The 17571-nt window shown below is 46.3% G+C and overlaps 1 protein-coding gene across 5 annotated transcripts in view; it reads left to right on the forward strand.

Moving 5' to 3' along the window:
• LOC105692637 (protein downstream neighbor of son homolog) overlaps window positions 1-17571 on the forward strand; it is a 159023-nt gene that overhangs the window by 67985 nt on the left and 73467 nt on the right. For 4 of the 5 annotated variants that reach the window (XM_048653893.1, XM_048653892.1, XM_048653896.1 and 1 more), the window contains exon 2: window positions 8433-8529. The gene's annotated coding sequence lies outside the window, so the exon portion shown is untranslated. Of the gene's footprint in view, window positions 1-4395; window positions 4512-8432; window positions 8530-17571 lie in introns of those variants that run through there. The other variant, XM_048653895.1, reaches the window with a different exon arrangement.

The raw sequence follows: 17571 nt of genomic DNA on the forward strand, positions 1-17571 counted from the left end.
CGGATGGTGAATATGCAAATGTAATTGATATTACTTTTTAAATATTCCCCACTCCCGTTACCGAAGGCCGGGCAGCCTGTTGTTCGGGTATGGAGGTGCAAGTTGGCCCCTCTCTCCCCTCGTGTTTCCACCTCGACTTAAACCGAGGGCGCAGGGTGCGCCGGGTTCATATATACTTACGTTTTAAGTGCCTTTGCCACCCTCTCTTTCTCTCTCCGTTACGTTACCAGCGAGGCAAACGCTGCGGAGGGTAATTAATAGGCTCGTTGGAAATCTACGAGATATCCTTTCCTTGGAAATTCATGTCCAACGAGCGAATTGAAGTCCGAGAAGAATACGTACGAAAAATTACCGAGTAATCGTTGCGAACCAAAAATGAAAAATTGATTCTTCAGTCTATTTCAACGTTATTTTAGCTCAGGAATCCGAATCTGGAAGAAAAATTGATCAATCAATGAAATTAATCGAGTTATCGCCGAATTATCGCATTTTTTGGCATAAATTTGAGGATATCTCGAAGGGAAAAAATCGTAGCTCAATTTGGACAACGGATTCGTGTTCCTGAGGTCAAAATACATAAGAAAAGTGTCATACGATCAATTTTAAAAAATAAAAATTTTTGACCAAAATTTGAGATTTTTCCAAGGGGTACCCCTTACGATTTTTTCAAATTTTGACCAAAAATTTTTATTTTTCAAAATTGATCGTATGGCACTTTTCTTACGTATTTTGACCTCAGGAACACGAATACGTTGTCCAAATTGAGCTACGATTTTTTCCCTTCGAGATATCCTCAAATTTATGCCAAAAAATGCGATAATTCGGCGATAACTCGGTCATTTTTTAAGATAGATCAATTTTTCTTCCGGATTCAGATTCCTGAGCTCAAATTACATTGAGATAGACTAAAAAATCAATTTTTTATTATTGACCCCAAAAAGCTGAAAATTGGCGATAACTCGGTCAATTTTCGAGATAGATCAATTTTTCGTCTCGATTCGAATTCCTGAGGTCAAAATACATAAGAAAAGTGTAATACAATCAATTTTTTAACTACTTCACTTTTGGCCTAAAAATCGATTTTTTTTTTGGCTTTTCGAGGGTAATCTCACATATAAACAGCTGAGGAATCCAAATCTGAAAGCTAAAATCATCTACTCATGCAATTGATCTAGTAATCATCAATTATTCGCTGTTGGGAGCAGAAAAATTATAAGACATATCGATTGGTTTTAATCGCAGACCCACTTTGATTCGTCGCAATCCATGCATGGGTCGAAATATTCGAATTTCTCAATTCACCAGCGAACCCGAGCTTAGCTGGAGTCAGGTAGCCACGGGCGCGCGGTTTGTTGTGGGGCGTCACCTCTGCTCAGCCCCCAAGGTGACGTCTCACAACAAACCGCTCGGGATATTATCCGTTCGAGCTGGGATATTATCCGTTTGCGAGGATACGTACGGTGTATCGACCAATAGGAGTTCACGGCGAACCCTCGTCTCGGTGTAAATATCATAATGTTCGGCAAAGTTCTGCAGCCACAAATTCGTCGATGGTAATCAACGTCCGCCCCACTCGGTCTCCAGCTCAGCTCGGGTTTGCTGGAGAATTGAGAAATTCGAATATTTCGCTCCATCCATAGATGCGACGAAGCAAAGTGGGTCTACGACTAAAACCACTCGATGTTGTGTCTTATAATTTTACTGCTCCCAACAGCGAATAATTGATGATTACTCGATCGATTGCAAGAGTAGATGATTTTGGCTTTCAGATTTTACTGAGCTGATTATATGTGAGATTACTTTTGAAGAACCAAAAAAAAATTTGATTCTGGAGCAAAAATTGAATCATTTTTTTTAATTGGGTTTATTATGCTTTTCTTACTATTTCGACCTCAGTAATGTATCTTCTGTATTTTGACCCCAGACACACGAATTCGTTGGATAAATTGAGCTACAAATTTTTCCCATCGAGACATCTCAATTTTTCCGCTCCAAAACGCGGTAACTTGGTGACAATTCGATGAGACATCACGTGCGATGCTAGTATTATGTAAAAAGAACGAAAAATTTCCCTCCCCGAGAGATTGCAACTTCACACCGCTGTATAAACCGTGGGACTGCAGTTGGGACGAATTCTTCAAGTTAAAGTGTACCGATTCACGTACACACTTAGAATACACACCTTCCACATCCTATATACGCATACCCTTTAGCCACTGCAAAATACGTCGCCCGTTGCCGCATGGCTCGGTGGGAATAAATATCGAATTGAAAAATGAAAAAGCAGAGAAAAAAAAGAAAGAATCACGCCAGTCTAGTCGGCGATTCGTTATACCGCGAAAGACGTATTCCTCGCGAAGACCAGAAGAGCGACCTTTACTCGTTCGTTTGGAATCGGCGCGTTAACCCGCTAACAATAACGACCCATAAATATTCGTCCTCGCTCCTTCCTGCATGAAACTCGTCCTCCATTACTGTAACCGTATACACCTATAAAGCTCACCGCGCAACGTTACAACGTCAACGATTTCCAATGTATTTCCAATAGCCGGTGACGATCATCGAGATACGCCTTTGATCTCATACCCAATTTACCAAAAATCTTCCGTCTTCAAACGATATCCTCCTCGTTGGAAAAAATGCGTTCGTTACACCCGAAAAACCGTGCGTTCGATCTGCCTTGGGGTTGGGGCTGGGGTTGGGGGGGGACGAGGGGGTGTCGTTGGAAGTGCCACGAATGGATAAGACATTAATTTAGCGAAGTTGGCGCAGCGGCAGCAACGGAGAGCATCTCGTTCGGGTGGTGGGCGCTGGAATTTGCGGCAGTGGACCAAAACGGGCTGTGGAATAGCTATAGCGTAGAGAAGAATACGGGACGTACGTAGGTACGTACGTACGCGGTACGACGGCGGTGCGGTTTATAAAGTAATGGCCGAAGCCTCCCGCGAAATAATAAATCTCCTCGAGCATTGTAAACGTTCTATGGCCACGCGGAGCTAAGCGCTCGCGCGGTACACGCATACCGCGTATAACCGGGCTAAATAGGACGTTAAATAATTCGAAACCAGGCGGGGGGTAAGGCAGCATCCGGGGGCCCCCGCGCGCTTTCGTACAGCGATGCAGAAACCGCAACCGTAACTATATTATCAACGTGTGTACGAGGCGTACGCACACGAGCGCGCTTCCCGCGAACAGAAAAACCCCATCGCTTCCACGGCAGCGTCCGGCCTGGAATCGCTTCGTCGCGATCGGGACGAACCCTGCTCTCCCCGCTGGCGGCTCCTGCGCCGCTAATGAATGGAAAAGATTCCGCAGGTGCAACGTGCGCGTGGGCGATAATGCCCCTTTAAAAAACTGCGCTCCCGAAGGGGTTGAAATTCTCAGACCGCGATATAAATATACTTTATTAACATATATATTTATAACGAGCATTTTATATACCGTTCGTATCGAGTTTCCGATTACGTATAGTCTTTTCATTTTCTTCGTTCGATTGATTCGGTTTCTTTTTCTTCTCCTTTTTTGCGCGATCATGAATCGGAGTTACACGGGTACGGGTATATGTATACAGGTAAACTATATATATCTACTTCGCAACGTGCCGATGCCCACAGGCATCGAAGTGCAACGGGCATGGCTGCGTATAGTATATGCACCGTGAACTGTATAGGTACGAGTGTGACACGTATAAACTTACATGGCTTGTGTTCACAAGGCAGCTGGTGTGTAGGAACAGCTCGGCAACTTCGGAGTCCGTATATATATATATAGAAGAGTTTCGCGAGGCAACGATAAGTGAAAATTAATACGTTACATACGTCTGTTTACACCTTCTGTAATATTCTAAAAATACCCGCATTACCTCCGTTAATACCAGCGATAAGGGGATAATTATTTTCAAACTTATCGCCACTTTTACCGCACTCGATGCCGCCGCGTGCGTACGGCTCTCCGCACTCGACTCTCTTACGGGTTTTACCCTCGTTCGCCTAAATCGCGCGATCGAACGCGATCGAAGGAAATCCCATCCCATCGCTATCGACGCAACCCAAAAATCTCCGATGGTTTCGCTCGATATTTTTTTCATTTTTTTTTTTATCTCTCTCCGTAAAGCAGAGCCGGCTGCAAGTGGGCAGTAGGTAGGTACGACGTACGTTAAACGTATGGGTAAAGGGAGCGAGCGAGATGAAAGAAATATGGCCTCGCGTTACAGCGCGCGGCGTAACAGCATAACGCACGACCTGCCCGGTTGCGTGCTGGTAATTACCTGCTTATATACAATACATACCGTGTACACCGATGTACGTATAACGTATGTACTTTGGAGGCACTTGTAGTCAACGTTGAGCTGCGAATGGTTTGCTCGCTCGCTGGATTCGCTTGCGTGTGCGCGCGTAGTCGTAGTCCTAGTCGTGGTCGTAGTCGTAGTCGTGGTACCTACGTGCGTACGAGAGAGGTAAATGGTTTTTGTAGTGATGTTGGTGGGCGAGTAGCAGCAGCCAGTGGCTGAGGTATGTGCCTATTTACTACATATGGAGGCATGCGATGGTCGGTCGGTTCTATACTGCGACTACCGCGGCAAACCAGGTTGGCGACGCCGCGCTGTTCTCGTCACACCGTTGGTTTCAACGCCAATTAAACACCCGCTTGTCAGCCCGATCAGATTCCCTTGGCTCTGATTCGTTGTCGCACGCAATATTCTTGCCGCCGTTCAGCTCAACGGCTGAGGTAAAAACCCTATAGGTAGCACCGTAATACAAATGTACAACCCAGCGTTATTCAGCGGGGCTTTGTCCAGCCAATGGGCCGAGTGCTAGACCGTATTATTTTCACGAGAGATTTTGATTTGTCGACTCCGTCACGCGAACGCCATCGGAGATAATTGAGCCCGGAAAATCGCCCCCCCGAAGAAGACGAAGAAGAAGGCCGATTGAATTTCTTTCAATTATTATTTTTCACCCGCGAAATTTATCGTCCGAAAGATATTTCATTTCGTTTCGTTAGTGTAGTTTGTTCGAAAATCGTTACGAATCACTATTTCGCGATTGACGTGTTTTTGGAGCGGGTCAATTTTTGACGGGCTATTTCCGCTGGCCGTCGGTCATTGTTGCCGGTTATTTTATTTTATAAATCGGTGAACTTTGTTGTTACTCCGATAGCGCGCGCGGTGTACGGTAGGGGTGAGGAGCGATGATGGATCGTAGGTGCGATTGATTGCAATTCGCACGACAACTTTTTCCTTTCCTTACTTCCTATGAAAAGGTACGGCGAAAACAAAACGCGAAAAAAAAAAAGGAAAATAAAAGTAAAATAAAAAGAAGTGATATTATTACGCGAGCCTAAATGGGTCACTGCGAAATGTATGACGTTATTCCGTGATATTATAACGGGCTCTACTGTATAATGCGTGCCTCGATAAAACTGCCATAAAAATATCTCACCTGCCAACGATACAAATTGTAATTCGTGCTCGCGTATAAAAAAGAAATTCTGTTTTTTTTTTTTTCTCAACTTTTTTTGCTCAATTTTAACCGACGATGATCATTTTTATTTTTCTTATTTTTTCCAAAGATCGGAGATTCTCGTCTCTCGATCGGTCGTGAAATGATGAAGAGAAAAAAAGGTCAGATCGGAATCGTATCGGTATTGCGTCAATCGGGCGAAAAAAAGAACGACGCGAATGAGAAGTGTTATCAGAAAATGCAGGGGCCCCGTGTGTGAATTTATTGCATTAGTCAAGTATGCGTGACGACGTCAAGCGTCGCTTGAAGTATATGCACATATATTACGTACATATGTTAGCCATCATTACTATTATTATTAAATTAACATTCCCGTAGCGCTGAATAATTATCTGAAATATCGTTTTCAGCGAATATAAAGGCGAGTATACGTGTAACCTACCTTCCATGCCTTAGGGGCACGTAAAGTAACTCTCGCGATAAGGGCCGGCTTAATTGTTGAAGGTAATTTTTTGCTTTCGAAAAATTCTAATTTCCCCACTATCAGCGCCCGCGACATTTCCTGCAATAATGCATCGATCACGTGCGCCTTCCGCCGGTTGCGGTTTGTTCCAATTTTTCATTTTCAACCGCACGGTATTACGAGTGCGACTTTGATCCCACCTCCGATTTCGCCGCTGCACTTTTGAACATTCGCCGATAGATCCACGAGGGCCGATGATCGATCGATTTTTTTCTTACAGCGGTTGCAATATACACGAGAGCAGGTGAGATATGATACGAAATATATTAAAATTCCTATCGAATTGCCTGTCAAGATCGAGTCCAACGACATCTCAATAAATTAGCTTAAGGGTTGCCTCCGCCCCCGCCCCTCTCGCCCTCAACAATCAGCCCCCCGGAGCGAAGAAACTGATGGGGTTCCTGTGGGGGATGCTAGTTTTAATCACATTGAAGCGATGGGGGACTCCGGGCGCCCATGGGGCTATTTTATTGAAATACCCGGTGCAGCTACTTTATTGGCCCATCCTTCGGGATCAGGTATACGCGTAGGATCGGTACCTTAAATTAATTAAATCCTATAACGCGATGGAAAAATCTCGCAAATCTTCTCGCGCCGTGCTAGATTTTCCGCCCATTATCTCCTCGTCGGAAACAATTGTTTTCAATGAAATTCGTCCCGTTCCACTCGATTCGGAAGTTTCGGAGGCGAACTCGGCACCCGCACGCTTGTACGCGTATAGGTACACCGGGGAAAAGTTTACGGGCGTATCGTCGATCGAAACGAGATAATTCCTCGGCAGCGGAAAATCCATGGAAAATTACTCAATCTTTTTCTCGTTGTACGGTGGGTCCCTTTTCTTTCCATAATCTTGCTCAAACACGGAAGCCATTTGCCAGGCGTAATGGGATAATTAGTGCGAGTCACCGATCTCGCGGATAGTAGTCTAGCTTCCTTTTGCGCAAGAACTTAACTCCGCAACGTACGCAAAAAGTGACCACTGGTTAAGGGCCGGAGCGAGAAACGTGCCGTCGTAATAGCCGAAGTAATTATCTTAACGTCAAAAGTTATGCCTGTATATATATACATATATATGTATATACCGTTTATATCGTCGCAACGTAAATACGCGTATACCGCTTTTGAAATTCTATGGACGGCGGTTTTGCGTTTGAAAAGTGCACGAGGCTACACCCAACGTGCATTTAAACCTTAATCGCGCTTGCGATACGCGACGAAATAACCGTCTTTTAATGGAAAATCGAGGGGTCCGATACCTCCGTAGCCTCGATGGGGTCGAAATCCAGGGGTCGATTCCGTTGACTGACGGCGGCGCCGAACTACCAGCCCGACGTCGCGGGGGGGCCCTGCGAGAAGCCCTTTATTAAGCCCACCTCAACCATACGCGGTATATATACCCTTTATACTTATCCCGGAGAGACCTTCCATCATTTTTAAGCTCGTAGAGTTAAAATTAGACGGACAATTTCATTTCAAGACTTCCCCAATCGTTGTATTCAATGGAACTCCGCGCTTATACGTGACGAGATAATTCTACGCCGGGGGCTCATCCTCCTTCTCGCACGCGGGGACAAGGACATCTGCACATATATTCGTCTACCCTACAAATTGTCGTACATGTGCGATAGGCGGCTCGATTATTCGTCAAAATCAAAATCTTTTCTTTTTTTTTTGCAAAAGCCATTTTCAGGACGTATAGTGGAATACCGCGAGGTCCTTTCAGAAATTCCTCCGCGGGTCACTGCCATCGATTACCGAACCGCCGGTCGTATTAAAATAAAATAACGAATGGAATATGGTCGTGGAAGTTAGGAGCGATATTTTACGTCGGAGTTAAAGTCTCGCTTTTATATACCTTTCGACTTTCAACCTCGTTCCGTTTGAGGGCCATTTATCAGCGCATGCTCGGTGGCCGGTTACGACAAATCTATAATTATTCCTATTTTTTGATCGGTCGTCCGAGCAAAACTGGAACTACAAAACGAATCGAATTCCGTAGGAAATTTTTATTATTACACGCGGACGTATAATCGTTTCGATAAATGCTGCCAACGTATCGGGTCGTTATACATCGTGGTCTCCGGTGGATAATAGAAACATAACAGCGACTAGTTTTCACTTTTTGCCCGTTCCATAACTCCACACGAACTGCACAGCAAAGCAAATAAGTCATTCTTTAATTTTTGTCCCCACGAATGTTTTAATTGACACTACGCTCCTTCACGACGTCCGTATCCTAGATTCGATTTTTTCTCTCATTTCAAGAATATCCGTGCGCGTAATACGAGAAGAGCGTGGAATTCTCATGACTATATCGCCGGATCGTAACCGAGCTTATGGTATAACGATCGATGAGCCTCTACTCGCAACGCTCACTCTAGGGTCATTATATTCTTTTCAGTTTTTTCCTCTTTTTTTTTTCACGCGTTTTCTCTGTTTAATTACAGGTGGATAACGATTCTCCGAATCGTGTAAGAAATGAGGAACGCAAGCTCGTCCGGAGTCGAGGACTCCGTAAAATATGATCGCGGGCAGTGGTCATCGGTAAGTAGCGGTGTCCGCCATCTCGAATGTTTATAACGCATCGATTAAAAAACGTCGGTGTACGGAACCTATAATAATTATGTACCTGTGAATACCTGAATTCTTTTTTTTTTCCTCGCGTCTGTTTTTTTTTTTTTTTTTTTTACCGGTACCTCAGAGGTATCGTATCAACTTCGAGGAATAATAATGACAGTGATCGGTACACCTAAGGAATTCCCAACAAATGACGCGTCAGCCGCAGGTGTTGGTTGTCACGCGGCAATGCGGGCTTTTATTTTATATTTTACCAAGTCCGAGTATTTTTTTTTTCTCTTTTTCTTTTCGTTTTTTTTTTCTTTTCAATTTATTTCTCCACACGCGCATCCTCGCTGTGCGCGCCGTACCCCCTTGAAATATTGACGGTCGAAAAAAATTAATGAATGGAAAAAAGGAGAAAAACACAACAGGCGCGCGCGCGGGTGTTGAAGAGAATATTTGTAATAATTTTATAACTATAATTTATCCTTCTGTTTGTTTTTTTTTTTTTATTTTCTCTGCCTCGTATCCGTCTCTCCTTTCCTGCGCACGATACGAATCGAGATTAGACTTTTACCTCCCGAATTAATTCCTCCCTCGTTAAAGCGAAGGAAGGATTATGACGTACTCGTTAGTATTTGGTATCCTTTTGCCCTCGGGGTGACGATATTTCAGACGATATTTTTTATCATTTCAAATTTCAGCCCGAAAATCTATGCTCGTCGAACGAAGAAGAATCGAGGATTCGCTTCTTTGATTTCCAAAGGTTCGATAAAAATAATTACAGCCGATTAATAGCCGGAGTAACGCGATGTGGAAATTCGCAACACGAATGGGAATAATAATCTCCGCGAGAATCGAGAGCGGAAATCGCCGAGGGCGGCCGGGTTGAAATCCGTCGTTTTCATTTCTGTCTCCTCGTGACGAACACTACGTGAAAGAAATCTTTGAAAATCGGCATTACGGAATAGGTCACACCGCGTCCATTCGACGGATATGACGGAAGGGTAAGGCGATTCGATTCCCACGGCGCCGTTGCATCGCAGCGAGCGAAGGTTTGCCGTCGCGTCGGGACGGCTCGACGCGAGGTTCGCGAACTCGCAGGAGCGACGGTAGGGAAGGTAGCCTTTTGCTTCCGCCGTGGGTGCATAAAAGCTGAAGCGCCGCGGTTGCTTGGATATAATACGTAACAGTCTAGCCTAGATCCAACCCGGTAATCAGAAAGTAATAATCTCCAATCACGGAAGATATTGCACATTTCCCCCGAATTACTGCTATTCCAAGAGAAGATGCTACGTCGGGGGCGTCTAACTGCGAGTCGACATGCGATCTCCGCTACGCCGAGCCGCGCACAACTCCCTCGATCTAACCTCCGGGTTATGTATACGTATACACGTGCATATCCACCACTCCGATCTGCATGGGATAGAGAGCGGAGAGAGAGAGAGAGAGAGAGATAATCTTTTCTTCCTCAATTTCTTTTTCATTGTTTCCTCGATTTTTAAAGTTTAACAAAAATTGGGGAGCTGTATACCTGCGTACAGCGGCGAAGTTCGTGATTTATCGTTCAAAGAAGCGATCAAATATTCGCGTGACTTGTCGCCCTTAGACTCATCTCGGACTGCCGCAATCCGGAGTCAGTCGTTATCGAAATCATTTGGCGAATATTGAAAACGGGAAAAAAAAAATTTCCTAGAAAAATTTTATCGTCCAGATCGACGTTCGATAGGGAAAATCATCCGCGAGGATCGGGCCGCCCGCGAGTCCGATCCGGACGGATAAATAACGAGAGAGAAACGGAGAGAGCGAAATGCCCGATGAAAGCCTCGGAGAGAGGAAGAGGGAAGTAAAACGTAGACCCGTGGAGGAGCGTGGAAGGGACTGTAGGACAGGTTTAACATCGCGGGATCTTTTTTACACGTCTACCGAACAATTCGGTGGAGCGCGGTCTGACGCGACGGCAACGTGGACTGCCATTAATCATCGAGCCAATTCCGTAGATGGTGCTGCCGAAACTATCCGCTGCTTACGGATCGCGTGGTCCAGGATTATTTGGTCCTCGGGAGACCGTGGAGTGCAGATATATCGATACACGGATATACCGCGCGTACGCCATGGAAAGACGCCGTGGTGGAATAGATCGCTATAGATTCTCGTTGCTCATATTCCTCGCTGCAACTAGGTCCGAATTTTCGTTCGCTCGATTTTCAGTCAAACTGGCAGGACGACCGCTATCGGATCTCTCAGGATCGCGGAGATCTCGCCTTCTCAATCCATGGAATTATTTTTTCGTAAGTTCCTCCTAGTTGGGAGCAAGTAAGAAATAAGTCAGTCGTTTTGACAAACGTCGTAACCGCATGGTGCTGGTACGACTACGGGATATAAATAAAAAATGAAACGGAATAGAGAAGAAAAAAAAAAAGAAAAGGTAAAACGAACGGTCGCGCACCGCGCTTGTACGTATATACGAAGTTCAGTTATGCCGAAGACATTGGTCAAATTTTATACCGCCCGCTAGTCGCCTCTGGCGAGTTGGCTTCTGCTTGGCTTCGGTATATCTCGACACCCTGCTGTAGAAAATGTTATTTATGGAGCATTAGCCTGCTCCCAGAGATTACGTGAGAATTCTGACGACTTTAACTTATGGACCATTTGCCGGATTAAAGATGCACGCCAGTTGATTGCCCCGGCTAAGTAACGCGCCGCGTATGCGTATACGGGGCACGGCGAATTAAGATGAGGAAAGTGCGCGCCCCGAACCACCTTACACGATATCACACTCGTCGCTCCCCCCCTCCCCCCCCCCCCCCCCCCCCCCCGTTTATGTACGTGAGGAATACAACGTCCGATATCACGTGTGCGTCGCATGAAAATGAAGCAATTATCCCTAACGCGGTAAAAAAGAGGAACGATTAAAACGACCCGCGACCGGCGCGCGAAGCGCATTTCTGCGTTTACATAATTTTTGCGTAGGTGTAAAAAGACGTATATTTAGGTTTTACTCCGGCTGCGTGTATTTTATTTTTCTTTGCCCCCTCCCCCCCCCCCCCCCCCCCCCCCGGAGCGATCTGATTCCATTGAGTGGGTGCGAATAACGTTTGTTTTATTTCCTTCCTTCCTCTCTCTTCGGCGGGGATCTCCGCCTTAATATATACATGATTTGCAAACGAGCGATTGTTAACAAAGTTAAACCAGCTACCTCGCAGCAGTCCTTTGCAAACATCGAATGCGAATCGCGATTCGTTCTCGTCCGCGCGAGGGGCGCAACGGGGGGGGGGGGGGGGGGGGGGGGACGTGGGGGAGCAAAAAATCCCGTCGCGCGGGGACGGGATCTGCACGCTCTCTCGCAGAGCTGAGACGCGGAGAGACAGGGTGGCCGCTGCGGGCCCCGATGTCCAGGAGCTTAATCAATGCATTTAGCCGAATTCCGTCTGGCCTACCGGACCACGGGGCCCCATGGCCCAAATAAGAGGCGCGCGCTCGCGCAAAAAAATGTCAAGTGTGTCTCTTCTGTATTCAACGGGTGTGTCCCCATGCCCCGGCTACGGCGGCGGCGGCACCCCGACAACGCGGATTGCTCTCCTCGGTTTCGACATGGTTTACCTGCCTACGCCGTCCCGCGCTCCTCCCCGATCGAAACTTTATATACACCGACTCGCGCTATTCCCTTTCGTCACCGCGAATCAACCGACCATAACAACGGACTGATGTATTGCCAACGAAGACGAACGGCGGGCACCCGAATACCCGAATCACTCGCCATCCCCGACGGCTTATATTCTTGTGTTCCTCCGCGAAAACCTCTGCTCACGGAATACGTACGCGGCGCTGGCTGCCGTATACCGCGTTACATCTGCGCCAGGCTCTCTCAACTTTCGGCCAATTTAAACCGTCGATTTTTGCTCGCTTGTACCGCGAACATTTTTTCTGCGTTTCGCTCCTGTTTGTTTGGTTTTTTTTTTTTTCTCTGTTTTTCGCTTTTCACACGGGGACGATTAGATCCGCGAGGCGTGATCCGAAGTGCGGGGAAACGAAGAGTGAGGCATAAATTTTTCCGAGGATATCGAGATCATTAACGGTCGCACGCGGTGTTCGTATTCCCGCTGTACGCGTCGCGACGAAAAATAATACCGTCGCTGCGTACGAGAGACCACCGGCAACTTACCCCGGCTATAATTCACCGGCGAGACGTATCCTCTGTGTATAACTGGCGACAATAAAATTACACGTTATAATTCACGGATCGTACAACTCAATGGAGTGAATGAATAGTTATACCTCGCGTACGGAGGGAGGAAAATTATTTCAGATTCCCCGCGCCTAGCGGTCGTCTTTTGTACGTAAGCTTTTACCGGTCGCGCGAGATACGTCGGTGATACTCGAGTTTTTGGGATACTTGTAAATCATCGGGTTTCTTTTTTTTGGTTCTTCAAAGTTTTGTATGAATAACGTTGTACACCCATACACCGGGTTGGAAAATTTAACGCCTCGGTAATTAAAACGCCCCACGAATCTGTAATTTAAGAATGAAAAATCCCTCCCGCCCCGCCCGGCGATCGACGTCCTCGATAATTTCCTAATTAAATTCGAAACGACCTTCCCGAATTTCTTCCTCGAACACGTACGTTACATAGTCACGCTCGTAAAATTATCCAAAGACATAATTTTATTCGACGTGGGTTTGGCTCGTGGGTTTAAAAAATCGCGCATTCGTAGGCGCCCCGCGACTCCGTTCGAGAATATGACTCCTGTTTTTTTTTTTTCTTTTTTTTTTTTTGAACCGTCGGACATGTATCTGCATTCTGCGTAACCCTCTACCCCCCCGGCGCTCCCTCCGCACTCGATATTGCATTTTAATCTTTCATTAGCGACTTGGTACCTCGGACGAAGTTCCCGCGGGATATTCAGGCGGGCGGCCGGGAACCGCCACTCGGCGGGTCGTCGTCGCGTACGTTTTCATTGAGAGTCAGGGAGTCTGTTGCGTTTCCTGTTCGTCGTCTCAGTCGTTATCTTCGCGGACATCTTGGCGGGCCGCGGGCGGAGGCTGCAACGACGTTACCTACCTTCGAGTCATCCGAGGACTCCGCGGACCCCGAAGTCCCGGAGTCGAGCGTCCGTCCGACTGAAATCCCGACAAATAAATCTCGACGCGCGCGCGGTCTTCAACGACGATGCACCGAGATCTGAATCGCATATCCGCAGACCGTTTCCACGGGAATGAACGACCGGACGTTTTTCTTATTTCCCCTGAAAAAAAAGAAAGAAAAAAAAAAATCGTTCTCTCTACTTCATCTCTAAAGTTCCGCGCAACGAATCCCAAAACCATATCGTCTCTCGGACGATGCGGCTCACGCATCAGAGAATTGTTAATTCAATTCGGTTATCTTGCGTAACGTGACGTGCGCTTGAACCAAAAATTAGCGAAACACCTTCGGCTCATGTCCAGTACTTCCCAGACGGCTTGACCGATTGACTCGAGTTAACCGATGGGAAAAAAAGTCGCTGCACCCGAATAGCTTTCGATCGCGAATTTTAATTCGGCGGGCTGATTTTTTGCCGCGGGAGAAAAATTCGAACGGTATCGGATTCGAAGCGAATCGATCAGGGTGGAGTTGATATTCATCCGCTTTTCCGTATCGGCGTGCGTTCGGATTTTTTCTTTTTATTATATTACGTAAGGAGACAGCGCGTGTCGCGTCGTATGAAAAAGAGGTGGGTCGGTCGGTACGAAACTGAGTCGTCGTACGTACCTACCATTGAACGCTCCGAAGTGGAACTAGACATAATGATGTCAGCAGCGGGCCTTTGGCTATGTGAAAAGTAATCCGTGCTGCCGACTTACGTCGTGGGCGCCGCCGCGACCGCGCGGCTTCTTACCCGGTCGGAAGTATAAATCAGTCAAGGCAGGTCTACATTTGGAGGTAAGAAGCAAGAGCGAAGAGCCTTATCGGATAGCAGCTAACTCCTAGACACACGGATCAAGAGAATTTACCGGAATTCTCAAACGAGCGCTCAACGTTCACTGATGAGCACTGCTTTCTGCCGCGGATCGTATCCCCCCGGCAGCGGCAGCAGCAACAGCTCAAGTAAACGTTATTAAAGAGAGAAGAAGGGAGACGAGAGACACGTAGAAACGGGAGAAAGAGAAGGAGCTCAGGCTCACGGGATAACATCTCGAACTAACGCGATTATAGAAGTTCCCTCGTGTCAGGGACTTATCTGAATCGTTTCATCTGAACCGTTTCTTACGATTGTCGAATAATTACCGTATACGTATCTTCCGTTTACGCCTAGATTTCCGTCGTTAATTGAATGGAGGGAAAAGAAAAAACGAACGTTAGAAAAAAATTGTACCACCGCCGTCGTCACCGCGTTCCAGCGTCGAATATCCTGGTCGAAAACTACGTCCCGCGCTTCGTGCACGATTGAAACGTTCAAGCTGCCGAGATGGTCGAACGGAAGCATTTCGTGGCTAGAAGAGCGGAGATAAAAAGAGGAACACTCGTTTTCGCGATCCTCCGGTTCGCCAAAAACGGAATCGGTTCCCATGCGGAGCCCGAGGAATTTACAAAGACGTTCAATTCCCATAAGGAGTATAATCCGCTAATTAATTGCTCGAGGGTCACACCGCGTTTATGTAGGAGTTTCTGCTCACAACTGATCTGTAGTGCTTAACTAACCAGATCAGTTTGTTCTCCGCGAGCTGTGATACCTGGAACTGGTTTTCTCGTCATTGCGTTACTTTACTTTACTTTACTTGACTTTACTTTACTTTACTTTACTTTACTTTATGCTTTACTTTAGCGGAAGGTTACTCTCTCTGTCTTCGGCATCGCGGACGGGGGAGTCGGAGAGACTACGTCAACTAGACAGAGTTAAAGGATACTCAAAGGAGTTGAAGGAGAGGAGGAATACGTATAGGAGCTGGCTAAGGAAGGTTTTCAGTGCGTGTGACAGCTGAGGTTCCCACGGAGGACCGCGGCCGTCCACGTGGTCTCGGATAACTTCTGTCTTCTTGGCCGTGGAGAGTATACTGTACGTTTTATATTATATACACCGTAACGTTTTGTGGACGAAGCGACGGGATTAGTTGCCGGGAGTCCCTGAGTTGAGACGGGGTACCTACCTACCTACTACTGCCGCGGATAGTCGTCGGTAGGACGCAACGCATGAACCGCGGTCGGATACACAACTTGGTAAGAAGGTCGAACAGTTCCTTCCCGAGCGGATGGACGCTACGTGATTCGAGACTACGTGATGCCCTCGGTTTCGTAGGCGGACAACCGACTCTGCGTGGCTCGCATTTGTCTTTTCGGTTCGGGCAAAACCTCGAGATCGTATACATGTGTAACGTCACCGTAAGGACCCCGTAGATATTCTTCACCCTACTTTATATTTATTTCGTCAGATTTTAACGCACATTTTTCGATTCCTCGACGAATTCGCGAACGTCGCAATTTCACCGTCGATCGAACGACACGTTGAGAAAAAAGTAATGGAAACAAGCCGGAAGACTCTATACCGACTTCTTCGAGGTAATGGAAGTTTTCCATCTGCGGGAATACTTTCCTCCCGAGCATCGATATGCAGGTGCGCGCGTAACATTTATTTACGACTGACCTTATACGTCTTCGACACTCGTCGTTGCGACCACGCCCAAAAATTGTAACGAAAAGAGATAGCGGCTTTTGCGGAGGACGTCGACGACGCGTTGCAGTTCCGACGTGCGGAGTTTCCGGTGGCGAAAAATTTTTCTATACCGATAAAAATCGGATAGGTATTATATACATATATAATGTAAACCGTGTGTGCCTAAGATTCCCGCGGTATCACCGAAGATTACCAAGGTCAAGATATTCCGCGGAATAAATCAGCCGGCTCGATTTTAAATTCGATGCAGATTTCGAGCTTGATTTTTTGAATTTATTCATCCTACGTGGCGTAGGGGACAAACTCGAAAAATCACGTTCACAATCTGCGCGGGGAATTTATTTAGTTTCGACTATTACACGACTACTTTTTTCGTCGTCGTGTACGATGTAATTACACGTATAGGTGTAGGTAACGTCTCGATGTAGGGGACAAAAAATGAGAAGAAAAACAAGAAAAAAAAAAAAGATAAGAAGAAGACGAAGAAGGAAAAAGAAAAGCAAAATCCCCCGAGTCATCATACGTGATGTTTAATGTATTCGGAGCGGACCTCGACACAATGGGTATACATATGGGCGCGTCAGAAAAATATATAAATTAACCCGATGGGTACAATATCGCGGAGAAAACACGATGCTCATCAGCCTTCGTCGTACAGCTCCGGTGACCGCCCAGATTGGCCGAAGTATTTCGCTCGGCTTCGCTCGAGAGATAAATATCTGAAAATAGACTTTTGTAAAAAGAAGAAACTAGGAGAGAGAGAAAAAAAATTGCTTACGATCGCGCGTCCGGAGACCCGCGCTTTTTCCACCAATTACGCGTGGTCGGATTCTTTCCGCGAGGTATAAATCAATCAGTCGTTTTCCCCCGAAATGTTGGATAATGCGCGAAACTTCACTTCGTCGAACGAGGAAAATAAGTCCGCGAGAATTTTACTGAAAAAGATTACGCGTCGTGTACGAAACAAACCGATTATGGGTGTATTATGGACGCATAACACGATACCGAGCGAACGTTAAAATATATAATCCGTCGACGCGTTATGCCAGCGCGCGCGCGCTCTTTCGTGAGAATTAAAATTTGCCAGAGGGTGCGGGCTGCATTCGCACGTACTTATCCGTATCTGCGATGACTTTACTCGTCATAATATAATGATGATAATAACGGCTGACAATAAAAATTTATTCGTAAAGTTTGCGCGTGCAGCTCACCTGCGCTTCAAGACACGTAATGTCGAATCATCAAACACGGGGTGTGACACGAGGTTGTAATTCTCTTATTTTCACGCTACCTTTCAGCCTCGCCGTAATAACGAAGGAGCCCGATACTTGTTTCATCGATGTTAAGCGAATGTTATTCGTGTAATTTGAATTCGAT

Source organism: Athalia rosae, chromosome 4 (assembly GCF_917208135.1).
Source record: "Athalia rosae chromosome 4, iyAthRosa1.1, whole genome shotgun sequence".
NCBI lineage: Eukaryota > Metazoa > Arthropoda > Insecta > Hymenoptera > Athaliidae > Athalia > Athalia rosae.